The sequence below is a fragment of the Myodes glareolus genome, chromosome 19 (genome assembly GCF_982192425.1).
Source record: "Myodes glareolus chromosome 19, mMyoGla1.1, whole genome shotgun sequence".
NCBI lineage: Eukaryota > Metazoa > Chordata > Mammalia > Rodentia > Cricetidae > Myodes > Myodes glareolus.
Window position 1 is genome coordinate 42,307,640 of NC_142044.1, and position 16,697 is coordinate 42,324,336.

The 16,697-nt window shown below is 53.7% G+C and overlaps 1 protein-coding gene across 6 annotated transcripts in view; it reads left to right on the top strand.

Moving 5' to 3' along the window:
- The window catches only part of Elfn2 (extracellular leucine rich repeat and fibronectin type III domain containing 2), a 50,475-nt gene that overhangs the window by 7,241 nt on the left and 26,537 nt on the right, over positions 1–16,697 (top strand). For 2 of the 6 annotated variants that reach the window (XM_085678360.2, XM_048454827.3), the window contains exon 1: positions 922–1,085. The exons of the other annotated variants lie outside the window; for them this stretch is intronic. The gene's annotated coding sequence lies outside the window, so the exon portion shown is untranslated. Of the gene's footprint in view, positions 1–921; positions 1,086–16,697 lie in introns of those variants that run through there. 6 annotated transcript variants of the gene reach the window in all.

The following is a 16,697-nucleotide window of genomic DNA, read 5'->3' on the forward strand; positions in this document are numbered from 1 at the left end:
AGGTCCCTTCAGACTCGGGTGCCCATCAGGGAGTCAGGAATTGAGCGGCAGAGTTGGAGACCCACTGTTCACAGAAAATCTTCCCATCTGTTGATCACTCTTCTGACACTGGGCTTCAAAGATGTCTGGGGGCTCCTGGCCTCTGGCTGTATCCCTGAACCCCATGGTATGCCTTGGGGAGTTCCCAGCCTGCCTTCTGTGTTTCGAGGCCCTTCCCCTCCGGTGCTCCTCTCCCACTGGCACTCTTTCTACTTCTGTCTCTAACCAGTTTGCCGTATGATCCATCTTTAATCCCCCATCTCTTGTCCCTGCTCGCGCCCCCTTTCCTGTCTTCCTTGGTATCTCTCAGTATCTCCCCACGTCTCTCCATCTCTCTCCCCATGTCTCTCCATCTCTCTCCCCACGTCTCTCCATCTCTCTCCCCACGTCTCTCCATCTCTCTCCCCATGCCTCTATCTCTTGCCTTCTCCTCCCATATGTCTCTGTCGTCATCCTTCATCTCTCTGACTTCTCTCCTCATCTTACCATCTCACCCCATCTCTCCTCGTATCTCTGCATCTTTCTCCTCTCTCCATCCTCCTCAATCCCTTTCCCCTCCCGTCTCTCTCCATCGCTCTCCTCATCTGTCTCTCTCTGCATCTCTTTATCTCTGTCTCTCCCCGTGTCTCAGCTACCACCTTCCTCAATCTCTGTCTCTAGATCTGTTTCCATCTCTCTCCCTTTCCCTCCACCCCTCCCTTCCCTCGGCCTCTTCTCTCTCACACTGATATCATTTGTGGTATATGCTGTTGCCATGGGAAACCTAAGAAAGAAGTGAGTGTACCCTTCAAGACTTCAGCATTTTCCCTCCTCCCTCCTCCTGCTGTCCCCTCCCTCTCTTCCTCCTCTCCCTCCCTCCCTCCCTCCCTCTCTCCCCCTCGCCTCCTGGCAGAGCAGAGGACTGAGGAGCTGCTGCTGCACTGGGCCAGGACCCAAGACCCTATTGCCACCGCTGCTGCTGGGGTTGCCTAAGGGACCTCCTTGAGACCCGGGTCAGGGACAAAGCCTCACTGGTTGCAGGGGCCCCCTTTGCCGGCAGACATCTGGTAAGGACAGGGTCCTTATGACTGTGAGTGTGTGGCTGTTTGTGAGCACAGCTCACATGACCCGGCCTTGCAAACCTGTGATGTAGCCCAGCTTCAGCCTGCTGAGGTCTCTTCCTGCCCGTCCCAGGCCCTGCCCCCAGCCATGGGCACCCCAACCTTGCCTCTTCCTGGCTCCCTTTCCCTAAGGCCTCAGATGCTCCTGGCAGAGTGGCAGGCTGTTGGGGGCTGGGACAGTCCTTCACTGTGGGTGAGAAGGAAACCCCCATTTCCAGCCTCTTTGCCTAGCTTAGAGGCTGACACTCCCCGGCCTGCGCAGGGGATGTCTACATTTGCTAGGAGTCGGGGGCCAGCCTGGGAGAACATGGCCCCGTTTCCGCCCAATGGGGGCTTTTCACCAAAGAGCAGGCTTACGGAGGGTCTAGGTGAGAGCTGATTGCAGAAGATGCTTCCTGTATGCATGTGGGGTCTGATCCCCTGACATTGAATTTTAGAGGTGGCAGGGAGAGCAGCCCGACACCAGGAGCCTGCAGGCAGGCAGGCAGGCAGGCAGGCAGCCGGCACTGTTCCAGTCGAGCTATGGTTGGTGGCTGCCCCAGGAGAGGAGAGGCTGTCACTGTCAGCAAGGCTGTGTTGGTGGTGGCCACGTGGAGGGAGCTGTTGTCCAGGCAAGCGGGCGGGCACTGAGTGACGGCAGTTGCTGTGGCATTGTGGTCTCCATGGAGAGAGGAGGAGACAGTGAGGAGGCTGGTTGGCTGGGCTCGGTGTTGGCGGTTGCTAAGCAGAGAGAGAGATGCTGTCTCTAAGGTGTGGTGGTCTCCACGTGGAGGGCCGAGGCTACTGAGATGTGCAGGTCCCAGAAGGGGCTTCTGCAGAGGGAAGGTGTGGTGGAGGAGTGGCAGGGAGGGGGCTTCAGCGGACTCAATGTTGTTGTTACGGGGTGAAGTGGATGTTTGGGGGGTGCTTTCCCGTGGGTAGGCCTGAGCTTCTTGTCCCTTCTACTGCCCTTCCAAAGCTTTCTTTTGCTTTCTGAGGGGACCGTGGCCTGTCTGGGACTCTCTTAACCCTCTCCCCTCAGGGCCTTTGCTCTTCCGGGTCCCCATCTGGACACACGTTCATTTCTTGTTCCTGTGTCTGCTGGAGAACCACCAACCCAGTGCATTGCTCTGGGCATCTGGCATTTCTGCCTTTGAGGTCCTAGCTGAGGCAGTTCATTGTCCGAGGTCACCTAAGAAGTCCAGGCCCCTGGCTGCTGAATATCCAGTTTTCCAGCACCCCCTTTCCCTGGGGAACCTGCCTCTGTCTCTCCCACTCCCTGGAATTCCCTGGAAGCAACATTTCCTTGAAATAATAACAGGAAGTAGTTGAGAAGAATGCTGAGCTTCTGGGTTTGAGCCCTCTGACGCTGTGCCTTAGTTTTCTGCTCTGTACAATGGGAAAGAGGTATCTGTCTCCCAGGGTGGCTGTGTTTGGGACATGACATGGATACCTAGCATGTTTCTGGGTCATAGCTGACTCACAGCAGGTGACACCATTACTGTCCTCTTAAAGGTGACTTCAATGTGATTTTCTGCTATTCTTGGGAGGCCAGTGGTCTTGTCCCTAGAGATCTGCCTCCTTGTGTCCTTTTTCCTAGTTCTCTAGGGGTGGGAGCAGGGTCTCTTGGTGGCCAATCAGCATGGAACTCCGTGTACTTGTAGGCTCTCTAATCGGGTCTTCTGTTGCCTGCTTCGTGGGCAACTGAACTGTCCGCAAAGGGTCCCACCCACAGCTGTTGCCCAAATACCCGTTTTCTGCCTTCTGTCTTGGGGTTCTGTGTTCTTAGACTTCTAAACCAGCCAGGCCTGGGGCACTGCCCACCTAACTCACTTAGGGAATGTCTATCCTGTCTACTTTTGTGGCACCACAGGGTACTAAGGTAAGGGACTGTGAAGGGGTACTACAGGCGACACTGGACACACTTGAGGAACAGGCAAGATGACCATCTTCAAGGAACAAGGATCTTGGTTCAGGTTCTGGTCTAGAATGGTTACCTTGACAGTGGAGAGCCCCTTGCCCCTTACCTTCTCATCCTGTCAGCCTTCTTTGCATTGCCTGGGGGAGGGGACAGAGGACTGTTCTGGGTGACCTCAGCTGGTGTTAAGAGGGTCCAGGCACCCCTCGACTTTAGCTGGGCACAATGCCAGACTTTGACAGGGTTGTTCAACAGATGTGAGGTGGGCAGGGGGACTGACAGGTGCCCAGAGGTGGGGACAGCCAGGTTCACGTGGTCCGCCTCTGTAGGATCTCAGGAGCTGCAGTTTTCTTGCCTGTAAAACGGGAGCCAGGATGGTGCAATGTGGCGATCTTTAAATGAACTAGGGTACGAGGAAGACATCCCCAACTGATGAGGCCGGTGACCTAGCTTCTGGGTGTTGAGCACCTCCTGTCCCCATGTCTCTGGGTTCCGAGTCTCATCTCATTCCTGGACTTTAATGGCTGGTCCTTTTGTCATTGCTGCTTCCTGGCTGGCTATTCCAGTTGTCACTTCTTTGGGAAAGGTCTCCCTACGGCCTGGTTTGTCTCTCTGGACCTCCTCACTCTCTTTCTACTTGTGGCTTTGAACACAACTAATAGTGCTTTTTTATTTGTTTTTCTTTCTTTCTTTTTTTTTGGAGGGGTGGGTTTTCGAGACAGATTTCTCCACAGATTTGGAGCCTGTCCTGGAACTAGCTCTTGTAGACCAGGCTGGCCTCAAACTCACAGAGATCTGCCTGCCTCTGCCTCCTGAGTGCTGGGATTAAAGGCATGCACCACCACTGCCTGGCACTTTTTTATTTTTTAAAGTCATTATTATATGTGTATGTCTGCATGCATGTATGTGTACCATATGTGTGCCTGATGCCTGAGGAGGCAGAAGAGGGTGTTGAATCACCTGGAATTGGAATTATAGATAGTTGTGAACCACCATCGATAATTGGTGGTGCTGAGAGTTAATCCCTGATTCTCTGGAAGGTCAACTGGTACTCAACTGCAGGGTCATCCCTCTAGTGCCTATTGATTTGTCTATATTGTTTGTGTGTGAATGTGTCTGCATATGTGTGTGTGTGTGTGTGTGTGTGTGTGTATGTGTGCATGCGCACTGCACATGTGTGTTCTGGTGTGGAGAACAGAGGATATCCTTGGTTGTTATTTCTCAGACATTGTTCAATTTCCTTTCCTTCTATTCTCCCTTCCTCCCTCGCTCCCTCCTTGCTTCCTTCCTCTTTCTTTCAAGATGTGGTCTCTCCCTGGCCTAGAACTCACCATGTAGGCTAGACTGGCTGGCCCATGAAGTCCAGGTACCATTCTGTCTTTACTTCAATAGCAGTAAGATTGCAATAAAGCACCTTTTTATCTGAAATTTTAAAGAAATGTATGACCTGGGGATTGAACTTGGGTCTTCCTGCTTGGAGGTAAATGTCTCCCTGTGAGTTATTTCTCTAGCCTAAGACACTGATTGTGGCAGGGTCTTGTGTAGCTCAGATTTGCCATGAAGGTGAGGATGACCTTGAACTCTAAATCCCCCTGCCATCACCTCCTGAGTACTGGGGTCATGGGTGTGTGCTGCCCAGCTGTGATACTTTTTTTCTTAAAAATGATTTATTTATTCTTATTTTATGTCCATTAGTGTTTTGCCTGCATGTATGTCCGCATTAGAGTGTCAGATCTCCTGCAACTGGAGTTACAGAAAGTTGTGAGCTGCCATGTGGGTGCTGGGAATTGAACTTGGGTCCTCTAGGAAGAGCAGCCAGTGCTCTTAACCACTGAGCCATCTCTCCAGTACTCTTTGATACCGTTTTATTTATCTGTTTACTCTCAGACCTCCTAACCCTGTGGTGTATGGGCTCCCCAGAACAAGTTACTGCCCTGTCCCAGTGCCTGTGGGGGATTTGCACACAGAACTTCCTTAACTATGTAATGAGCATGTGGGAGAGTAACCCTGCCATCAACCTGGCAGGTCAGTCTTTTCAATCCCATTTTACACAGGGGAAGAGTGAGGCTGGCTGGGCCTGGGCAGTTGGTGACGGGTCCTGTGTTTGAGCCCTAGACGGATGGGCTTTTGTCTGTCTGCTACACTGCAGCAGAGTCTTGCTGAGAACCTTTATGTCCCAGGGTTAGGACTTAATCCAAGCTCCAGAGGCAAGAGCACAGAAAGCTCTTGGATGAAGAAGGCTTAAGATGAGAGGGAGAGTTGGTGTAGCCATTGGAATAGTCAAAAGCAGTCAAGTCAACAGTTCATTAGCTGGGTGACCGTAGGCAAATTATGGAACCATTCTGTGCCCCCAGTCTATGTGACTGTAAAACGGGAATCCTCTCTCAAAGTCTTCAGGGCACAACTACTTTTGGCTTTAATGTGCAGGTTTGGCTTTGAGGCCCCCTCCCCTGAGCGGAAAGATAGTATCTGCGAGCCACCCAGTCTAGCCACCCTCACAGTTAGAACACAGCATGGAACTGAAGCTTTGATTTCTTGTGCATACGTGAGTTCTTGTGTGTGTGCACATACGTGTGTGTGTGTGAGAGAGAGACAGAGACAGAGAGACAGAGAGAGAGATGGAGAGAAAGAGATGGAGAGAGAGATAGAGAGAGAGAGAGAGAGAGAGAGAGAGAGAGCATGCGTGTGCACATGTGCACATGCGGGTACCAGAACTTAATATCATGTATCATTCATTCCTCAGGTACCATCCACTTTGGTTTTTAGATGGGTTCTCTCACTTGTACCTGGTGTTCTACCACTTTGACTAGGTTAGTCAGAAAGGAGCCCCAGAGATCTGCCTGTCTCCTCATTCCCAGCCCTGAAATCATAAGCCAGAGCCACCGTGCTTGGCTTTTTGTGAGGGTTCTGGGCATTGAACGCAGATCCTCAGGCAGCAAGTGTGTTACCAGCTGAGCTATCCTCCCAGCCCGAGGTGTTGGTTTCTGAAAAGGGACATTTTAAGTGTATGGGACAGGCCACACCCCCTGCCAGCTTGTGCTCAGTTGTGCCTCATCATGTCAGGATGGGGAGGAGGTGAAAGAATTTTAAAGAAGAGAAAGAAGGAAGTGGGTTTATTTTATTTTAATTATTATTGTTTTTGTCTTCGGAGACAGGGTTTCTCTGTGCATGTCCTGGAACTCGCAGAGATCCACCTGCCTCTGCCTCCTGAGTGCCTGGTTTAAAGATGTGTACACCACCACCATCCAGTAGGAGGCTGGTTTAATTGAGTTCCTCCTGCGTGCCAGGGACTTCCCCTGAGTCCCTCCTACGGCTATCGCAGCTCAAACAGCACAGGGGAAGCATCTGAGCCACTGAGGTCTGAACACTTCTTTACTCGGGCATGGAGGGGTTGAACAATGCTCAGAGCTTCTGTAGGAAGAGGAGAGAACAACCCAGGTATGGGAAAGGCCTTTCCTGGTCTCCTGGGCCATGGGATGTGGGGTTAGTGCCTTTAGTATGGGTTGTTGAGCATCTAGCCCCATTTTAGAGCCGGACAAGGGGTTCTGAAACAGACAGATGGCTCCCTGGCTTGGCTGCCCACCCCACTGGCAGCCATGCCGGGCAGGGAATAGATCTGGCCTTGTATGCAGCATCCTAGTGTCTTGCTCAAGACCCCATTTGTTTGGGGAGGAGAAAGGGGGGCCTGTGGTACCCAACAGAGGTGGGATTCATGGATGGGGCCTGGCAAGGAGGGTGGCCTGCCTGGTACTGGCCCGGCCTGGAGGAACGCCAGTAGGGAGGCCGAGAGACGAGGGAACTGCGTGTGGCGTACCGCACTCAAGGAGGGGGCCATGTGCACAGAGGGCCCAGGCAAGAGGTGGGCGTCCCACTCTGGCTTTCTCGTCTGAGGAAAGGGAGTTCCCAGTGTGAGGAGGTAGGGCTTCCTCTTCTAGGATCCCTAGTCTGAGGGCGGAGGTGCTGGGGGTGTTCTGAGCTAGGCCGCTCTCTGTGTGTAGGAGAGGCTGGCCCCCTTGCCTGTAGGCTTGCTGGATTCTGGGAAGACTCCTTGCAAGAAGCAGCCCCTAGGGACCGGAAGGGGTGGTGGAAGAAAGGCCACGGGTAGGTTTTCTGTATTAGGAATTAGACACCATATATTAGGTCCACTTTAGAGCTGTCATGCCTTAAGTTTGCTCATCTGGGAAATGGGGGCCTGACTTGCCCTGGGAGGGATAAACAGAGGTAGAGTTGGAGGGAGACCAACACACACACACACACACACACCACAGGGCTGCCAGGGCCTGCATCTGCCGGCTTCTAGAAGCTGCTGCAGCTCTACCCTCCCACCCACCTGGTGGCCACACTGAGTCACTGCCCAGTTAATTCTGCTTTAATGGTCATAGGCATAGAGAGAGTGGGGAGGGGCCGTAGGCCTTCTCTTCCACCTTGTGGTGTGACCCTGGCTAGCCCCACAGTGTCTCTGGACCTCAGCATGAGACCCGGCTCCTGCCCTTGAGAACAGTGGCTGAAATGAATGGGTAGACACGGATCTTCCCCTCTTACCAAAGGGCTGGGCTTTGAGGACTGGGTGGGGAGGCAGAGCTCTCCCGGAACAGCCCCATCCCAGATGATTGACAGCAGAGGAGAGATGAAGGCTCGGGAGCCCCGTTACAAGCAGAACCGCCACGGGTGAGCCTTTTCTGTACTGCCAGACACTCAGGAGGGCTGGCAGGGGTGACAGATTAGAGCTGAGAAACTCCTGGGCTGTGACGTGCGATGATGCAGGAGGAGTTAAGCACGTGGGCCCACTAGTCAATTTCCTGTTCTACCCGCAGCAGGCTGCCCGATTTGGTTCTTCGCTAGCCCGAGGGGATGCTCTTCAGTGCCCAGACCCACCCCTGACTCAATAAGACTCCCAAATGCCAGCTCTGTACCCAGATTCCTGTTGGGGGGAGTAAGTAAGGCTCTGAGGTTGTTGGAGATTGGCATGGCCTCTGGTGGCCAGGGCTGGGAAATGTGGGCGGGCACGTCTGCCTCTGTAGCTCCTCCCACCTGCCTTACTGTCTTTGGAACAGGGTCTACAAAGGCCCTGCCTTTGGAATAGATATGTGGGGTCTATTCTAGCTTTGTGCCCCTCTGTGGCTCAGGGAAGATCAAACTCCCAACCTCAGTTTCTCCACTTATAAAGAGGATTAGTGTTGTTTGGACTGAAGATGGCCTCTGCCTTGTCCGCTGGGCACATGCTGGACACTCACCTGCCATTCCCTGTGACTGTCTGCTTCTCCTCCTTCTGATTTGGTGATGGAAGAGGCCTTGAGCAGGTTCTGAGCTGGGCTACGGGGGCCTGAGCAGAACTTTTCTCCTGGGTTCTCCTTCCTGCTATGTCTGGTCTCCAGCTCTCTGCCTCAGTCGCTCTGGGCCCCACAGCCTTCTCTCTGGCTCTTGGCCTGGAGGGAGCTGGGTTGATCTGTGATACATGTGTGGCCTGGGCAGTTTTGCCATGGGGTGGACTTGGGTTGGAGGGTATCCTGACCAAAGAATGTATGGGTTTACAACCCCGTTTAAGGGTTGACACCTGCTCATGGAACGTGAATAGAAAGGACCAGACTGCTGTCCCCAAGATCCCCCCCAAAGACCACCACTAGGCCTGTCTTCAGTCCCTCCAAGCACATGCACAACAGCCTTTTTTCCTGGCTGCGACACACCACAAAGTTGGCTGGGTACCCACACAGCGAGTCCGGTGGGGTTCCTGTTCCCCTCAGGCATAGCAAGAGCTTCCGCACCCCCAACTTTTGTGGGCCTGTTTCTCTCTCTGCAGCGGGTAGCCAGGCATTGCCTCCTTCATAGAGCAGGCTTCCTGGGTGCACCCTGAGACCAAGGTGGTGGTTCGTGGAGATCGGCTTCCGGGTCTGAGTGTGGGCATCATTTTGGCTGAGCATATGCAGGAGCCCATTCTGCAGAATGGTGGTGTAGAAACAGAGCTCCTGAGTGCTGGATGTCCCTTGCAGTCCCTACCTGCCTGACATAGCCTCATGGGTGCCCAGGGGAGCTTTTGTGTGGTGGTGACAGGGTATGCCTAGAAATCTGTTGTGGTCTTCCACAGTCGAGATGGGATTAGGAAGGTGAGTGAGAGCCCCAAAGGAGGGAGTGCAGGAGGCTGAGAGGGTCTAGGGACTTTAGCCCCATGCTGCCCCCTGCCTTGTCTACCACAACTGTCCTGAGGTCTTCCTTTCTTCTTGGGGTCTGAACTGGGTGGGTTCTGGGAATTTTTATTGTTAGGTTAAACTGGGAATTTGCTCTGGGCAGGGAAGCCAGAACCAGGACTTGAGTTGTCACGCTGGCTCTCACCCCCTGCAGGATCCAGTCCAAAGGTCGCCCAAGAGTCAGAGGGGATCTATTATTACTAAAACCGTTTCAATAATACCTGTGCCAGGCGCTAATCTAAGAAGGTCCCAGGTGTTCATTAAGCCTTCAATATCCCAACATAATAGATACTATTATAGCCCTACTTTATAAGAGAGGAAGCCAAGGTACAGAGAGGTTAAGGATCCTGCCCATCACCACACAGCGAATGAATGGATGGTGGAATTAGGATTTGAACTACCTAAATCTCCAGCTGCTGTCTAACCACCTTTTGTTCTAAGTACCCTTGGTGATCTTAAGAGCTGAGAGGCCAGCCCAGGCCATGACCCAGGCTTTAAATGTCTGGGAAGAAGGCCCTACCATGGGTGGGAGTGGCTGCTGGCAACCAGGCTGTGTTTGAGTCCCTTAGTTTACCATTTAGCAACTTAGTGGAGCCCGAGTTTCCCCATGTGTAAAATGGGGTAACCGTGGCCCTTTAGTAGGGCTGTTATGTTAATCTGGCACAAAGACGCCTGCGGGCCCCCAGGCACACAGTAGGAGATCAGCACATAGTGGGCACTGTGGTGGTTCTATGACAGTGTGAGGGGCACATGGCAGAATGGAGCATGTGCTGCAGTGTTAGACACAGGGCGATAGCTAGGAGTTGGAGGAGTCTAGTGGACACACTGGCAACTCCTCCTCAGGGCTGCCCACCTGCCCACCTGTGCCTCTGCCAGGGCTTGGCCTGGAGCATAACCTGCTGTTTGTGATGTAGGTATTCTACCAGCAGTTGTAAATAAAGAAGTGACCCAGGGTTGGGGATATTGCTCAGCTGGTAGAAGTCCCGCAGCACTGCACAGAGCAGACACAGTGGGGGAGGACTCTAATTCCAGAACTTGGGAGGTTAGGCAGGAAGATCAAAAGTTCAAGGTCACTCTCAGCTACGTAGAAAGTTCCAGGCTAGCCTGGGCTACATGTGATCCCGTCTCAAAATAAATAAGCAAACAAATGGTACTCTTAAGGTCATTTGTCAAGTGACTTTTACCCTCAACTCCCTCCTGGCGGAGCTGGTTTAGAAGAGCAGGGGCTTCCCAGAGTGCCAGCAGGGGTTGACCTGGGACCTGTCCCTCATCTTTGTCCAGTACAAACTTGAGTGTGCATGCAGAAGAGAATGCTCACACACTGTGCTGACGGGAGGGCTTCCCTCGTTTCATTAGCCTAAAAGGATTCATCTCTCTGCCAAGTCCATGGGCTGGGTACCAGCTGTGGTACCCGCCTCCCCTGCAGCCTGTGGCTGTCTGGGGATGGGGCAGGAATCCTGGGAGGGTCCTGGGAAGGTGGGGCAGAGGAACCCTCACCCTTACCCATTATCTGTTGGGTGCCTGACAGCTTCAGTCTTGCTCCTGGCCACGTTATCCAGAAATCCCACTAGCCCAGACTCACTGCTTCCTCCTCATCTCTACCCTGCCACTTCTACCCCTCATAAACATTTTTTCTGGGGGGGGGAATGACATTCCCCAGGACCAGTGCCCCCTCACCATGCCCGAGGACAGCATTTCTGATGTCAGGGAGGATGGTAATAAACATGGAAGGCAGAAATCAAGTCTTTGTTTCCCTCTCCCCCCTCCTCTGAGCAGATGCAGAGGGGGAGGAGGGACTGTGGTTGGTCCCTGAGGTAGGGAACTGGGCTGGGGGTGATGAGTGTGGCTGAGTGGGTCTGAAGGCAGTCGGGGGAGGGCAGGTATGGATGGGAGCGTGATCCCAGGACCCTGAGCAATCTGCCCTGTTCCTGGTGGGGAGATCCTGAGTCAGGTGCTTCTGGGGGGCACCATCAGCCCCACCATTGTGAATTCATTTGTTCCTGTCTCCATGGCCTGTTATTGATTATAACTTCTGTCACTTATTGAGTTCTTACTGTGTGCACTGAGAAGGGTTTTGGGTATCATCCAGTCTTCAGGACGATGGTGTGGGACTCAGAGAGGGGAGGTGACCTGTCCAAGTCACACAGCTAAGAGGCAGGGCAGAGCCCAGATCTCTGCAGCCTCATAGTCCCATCCTGTGAGCTGCTGGGAGGAGAAATGAAGGTGAAACTCGCGACTGTAGAGTGAGTTAGCGCTTGCTGTGTACAGACAGGGGACAGGCTTTTTTGAGACCACGGTCTGGAACTCACTATGTAGCCCAGGCTGGCCTTGAATTTACAGCCTTCCTCTTGCCTCTACCTCCTGAGTGTTGCAGTCACCAGCGTGTACCACCGCTCGTGACTCGCATGCTTTATTTCATGCTCGCTGTGACCCTGTGAGCCGTGTGCCCCGTGCCTTTGCTTTCTCCACCTTGTGCTTACGGAGTGATTCAGGGAGGTGAGGGAGTTACTGATGAGCTCTGGCCGGTTTTTCCTCTGTGCTCCCTGTGTGGGACACAGACGAGGGGCCTGGCACAGAGTAGGTGTTCAGGACATGGGAGGTGCCTGGTACACAGAAGGTGCTCAGCGCATGGCAGGTGCCCGGCACACAGTAGGTGCTCAGCGCATGGCAGGTGCCTGGCACACAGTAGGCGCTCACTGAAGTTTAGCCTTTTCGCTGATCACCACTAGGCCCCTGGAGCTGCCTGGGGAACTGTGATAGAGCCTGTATGGCGTCCCAGCCCCCAGTGCCTCTTTTCCTTGCTTGTGACACTGGGGAAGGCAGAGCTCAACATCAGGACGCTCTGCAAGGGTTGGGGGAGGCTGGGAACGCGAGCAGGAGGGGTCTGGCTCTAAGAACTGTTACATAACAGGCGCTAGGACACCAGTGTGCTCTGTCGCTATGCCTGTCTCTAAGAGCCCTCCCCTAGCCTAGTCCCCATCCTCAGCCACTGCCTAGGCAGTGCTCCACGCTGTGTCCCTAGAGTTCCTTACAGCAGAGTGCTGGGGACATCCAAATCTCCATTCTTTATCTGGGGATCTGCCTCTGGCTGTCAGGTGAAGTTGTGGCCACCTGCTGATTGAGAGTGACCTCTGGGGAGGTGTCTCTGACACCCCCGCCCCACATCAACACATCTCTTGCTGGCCTCTCCCTCTGTACCCTGTCCTTTGCCCCTTCCTGAGGCCTGGGACTCCAGGGTGTGCACTGCAGCTTCTGGCCTGCACCCTGGTAAGCATCCAACCCCTGCCCTTGCATTGCCCCCTCCACTGCCTTTGCTGGCACTTTACCCCATCTTTCCTGTATTTGTGCAGCGGCCCCCCACCCCTTCCTCAGCGCCGACTCGCCAGCATCTCACTGGGTCTTGACTGCTTCTGGGCCAAGACCCAGATGTCTTGCTGCAGCTTCTGAGACCTGCCAGGATTTGGCCCAGCCTGTGCCTTCCTCAGGACTCTTTTCCCCTCTCATATGCACTATCTAGTAAGGCCTTGGCCTCGCTCGTCAAAACTTTTACCTTCTGGGTGCCATCATAGCCATGGTTCCCTGGCCGGATTCCTCCTGGGTGACATCCTCCCTGACCCTAGGGTGGACAATGCCCACAAGTGACCCTGAAGAGGCTTCTTTTGGCAGGTCGTATCTGCCCACTCTGCAGATGGAGAAACTGAGGCTCAGATATCTGAGCCCTGGGACCCAAGCCTTTGTTGTTTTGTCCTGAGTTCTCCTCGGGTGTGTGTACACGTGTGCATTCATGTGGTGGTGGTGGGGGAGGTTCTAACTGCAGTCTACACAAGGCCATGTTTGGGCTGGATTGCTGAGCCTCCTCCAGGAAAGGAGGGTTGAGGCTGTCTCTGGGGACCAAGGCTGCCTTTCCTGTGGCTGGTGGGGATGCTGTGTGAGAACCTGGGGGAGTGTGTCACAGCCCCCCAACAGCCCTTGGGACCACAGCCTCCCAGCTTCTCTCGCTTTTCCCCTTCTCTTCAAAACAAACACCCGCCAGCCCAAACCGCCCATCCAGCCAAGGCACAGATGGAGCCCAAGTTGGAATTAATTAGTCCTGTTGCCAAGGCAACAGGGACCTGGACAGGGATCCAGTCTTCTCCCTGGGCCCGCCCCTCCCTCCCCAGACCCTTCTCATGTTTCTACCCCTTGTAGCTCTGGCTCTGGTCCTCAGCCCTGCAGTAACTAAGGTGACCTAGGGACCTCTTCCAAAGTCATGGAGGCAATGGTGAGGGTGTCTGTGAGCAGGCTTGGAGTCCCTGCTTGATTGCTCTTGGTTTGGTGGGACCTTGGGCAGATTCATGGACAGCTGTCAGCCATATTTGGCTTGGTAGGGAATATGATGAGAACGCTGAGTCTGTTTGGGGGTGGCAAGTGTCGCGGCACTGACTGATGAAGGGGAATAGTGGAAGGGGCCTAAGTTTGAGGTATCACGGGATACAGGAGGTTCCACAGTGACACCCAGGCAGCAGGCCATGATGGGTACTTCTAAAGGGTCACAGTGAGTCACCCAGTCCTGACCTTAGTCCCTAGTAAGGACACTGGATATTTCTTGTGCCCAACCAAGGGGTGGGTTCTCCAGGAGAAGGGTCCTGGAGGAGCTGAGACATATCACAGTCAGCGACCCCCTCATCTACTGTTCCCCTTGCTGGAAGGTGCAGGTTCGAAGTACCCAGCCAGGACTTTGAGGGCCAGGCTCCTGGGTCCTCTCAGTGGCTGTGTGAATCTGCAGGGACCTGTAGCTTCTCCCGAGGTCTAGAAGATGGAGGAGGATGTTGTTGGAGTAACAGAAACAGACCAGGCTGCGAGGTTTGGTTTTGGTCCATGGAAGCAGGCGCTGTGGGTGGTTGCTGCCTTGGGTTGTTTGTGGAAGTCCCAATGCTGAGGCTATGGGGACCCTGGTGAAGGGGCCACCTAGACCCACTGCTCTTATCTTCTAAGTGCCCAGTGGTGGTCTGGGCACACAAGTGTCACCTTGAGTTGGCAGTGCTGACTTTTGCTTAGCCACCCTTCTGACCCCAAATACTCAGAACTGCTGGAGGTCACAGATCATATCCTTGTTGCCTGCCTAGCTCCTCTGGGTACAGGGAGGCACCTCTCCACCTGGCCTGGTGGGACAGGGAGAAAATGAGCCAGGTCTGGTGACCATCCTCTCCCCTCCATCCCCTCCTTTGGGACCTGTGAGTTGGTTACCATCCCCCCTCTGAGTCCTGCTTTCCTCATCCTTCAACTGGGCTTCCTGTGGTTTTTGTTTTTCTGCTTTTTTTTCCCCTGAGTTCAAAACTCCTTGTGTAGCCTTGCACTTCTGGCAATCCTTCTGCCTCAGCTTCCTGAGTCCTAGGTTCACAGGACTGGGCCACCATGTTCAGCTGTTAGCTTGCATTCTATGACAATGAAATTACCAAGGTGAACACACACACATCACTCCCTCCATTCCTCCTTCCCTCTTTTCCTCCCTCCCTTCCTCTCTTGCTCCTTCTTTTTTCTCTCTGACAGTCTTATACTGTAGCCCAGGCTAGCCTCAAACATTGTCAATTCCACTGCCTCAGCATCTTGAGTGCTGACATACATCACAGGTCTGGGCTACCATTTTGATCTTTAAATTTTTTTTCCCTTGAAGTAGAGGTCTCATGTAGCCCAGGCTGACCTTGAACTTGCTATGTAGCCTGTGCTAGCCCTGAACTCCTGATTCTCCTGTTTCTACACCCGGGTTCTAGGATTACATGACATGCACACTGGCACCCGGCTCTGAAAAAGCTTTTGAGATCCATCAGTGAGTGACGGACACTGCTGTCCACAGAGGCTGTGCCATGTGCAGCTGCCCGTGGGGCCTGAGTCAGGCAGTAGGGTGTGGTGGGGCTTGCAGCCAGCTCCAGCAGTCAGCCAGCTCTGCCTGCCGGTGTGGAAGCTGGAGTTTATAAATCCACAGAGCTAGCCAGCACAACCAAACTGCGGGCTGGGCTGTGTTTGGAGCTGCCAGCCTGCCCCAGAAGGCAAACTCTACAAATGGATTAACTGGGGGAGGTATTTAGCTATCCTTTACATAATAACAAGGGCTAACATTTATCGAGGGCTTGCTCTGGGCCAGGAGACTACTAAGCACTTTACTGGGATTATCTGCCTTGATCCTCACACCCACCCTGAGTCAGGCAGGGTGCAACCACTGTTCCTACTTTGTCGTGGAGGCAATTATACCACAGAGAGGTTAAGTCTGGGGGCCGAGATCACACAGCAGCAGGGAGGTAGTAGCACCAGCCCCTGGGGCCTTCTGATTTCGTGTGTGTGTGTGTGTGTGTGTGTGTGTGTGTGTGCTGGGAGGGCTCTCCCTTGTACCCTCCCAGGGCAGGGGCTGGGGAGGGAATGGCAGACCCACTTGGCAGGGAAACACTGGAGTCTGCAGCTTTTCATGTCTCTCACTGTCGCTCGCGGATGCTGGGGGAGGGAGGAGAAACCAAATTAAACAGACTCAGGGTGTTGTGGGGCTGAGGAAGAATATTTGATTTTTTAGGAGCTTGTTAACATTTGGCAAGTTAAGCGCTCAGAAATGCATACCCCTCGTTTGCATGTGTCAAGGGTAAGGCTGGTCTATGCTCCTGCCCAATGCTGGCTTGCTTTGACTGATTTCAGGTGAGTCCATGACCCAGCTGTGGCCATGGCTCCCAAGTACTCACTGGGCCCGGTACTCCCTTACTGTGGCTGGGCCTCCTCCTGCTCTGCTGGTTCTGGGAGCCTCTGGCTTCAATGCCACCAGCAGTGACTTGGTCCTAAGATCAGAGAGTATGTTCTAGTAACTGTCACCAGCCACTTCAGAGACCTTAGGACATAGAGGAAAAGCCTATAGACCACCAGCTTTGCTGCCTACAAGCGAAACAGTCTGAGGCCGGTTGCTTGAGGTCTCTGAGCCTCAGTTTGCTCATTTTTAGAATGGGGGCAATGACAGTGCACACCTCCTAGCTCTGTGAAGAATGTAGAGATGACACTGGCTTGTCAGGCAACCACGTCCCCCCTTTACTGGCTGATTCATGTCTTCTGCAACCTTTGTCTTCTATGAGCTGGAGAAGAAGGTGACCCTTGCTCTGGAGCCTCATTCTGGCCTGGTCTAGGATGCTGTCCTGAAGCCCAAGGTGCCATAGCCCCACCCCCACCCACCATGTCCCACTGACAGTGTCTGGTCTCCTGCAGGTTTCTCCAGAAGCTGTGAGCTTCCTCGGGGTAGCACCATGCCTGTCTGCTCTCTATGGGTCCCTCATCCTGCTCCAAGGTGTGGCCTAGAATAGGGCCTGGAGGAGTAGACTGAAGCCATGAGTGACTTACCATAAGGACTTTCGCTTTTGGAACCAGAATTTCCTTGCAAGTATGGTGGTTTATGAGTTGAGAGCGATTCAGTCTTAGCGCTCACTGGATATTCTCAAGATAGGAAGAAGCCAGGCAGGGGCTGGGGGCCGT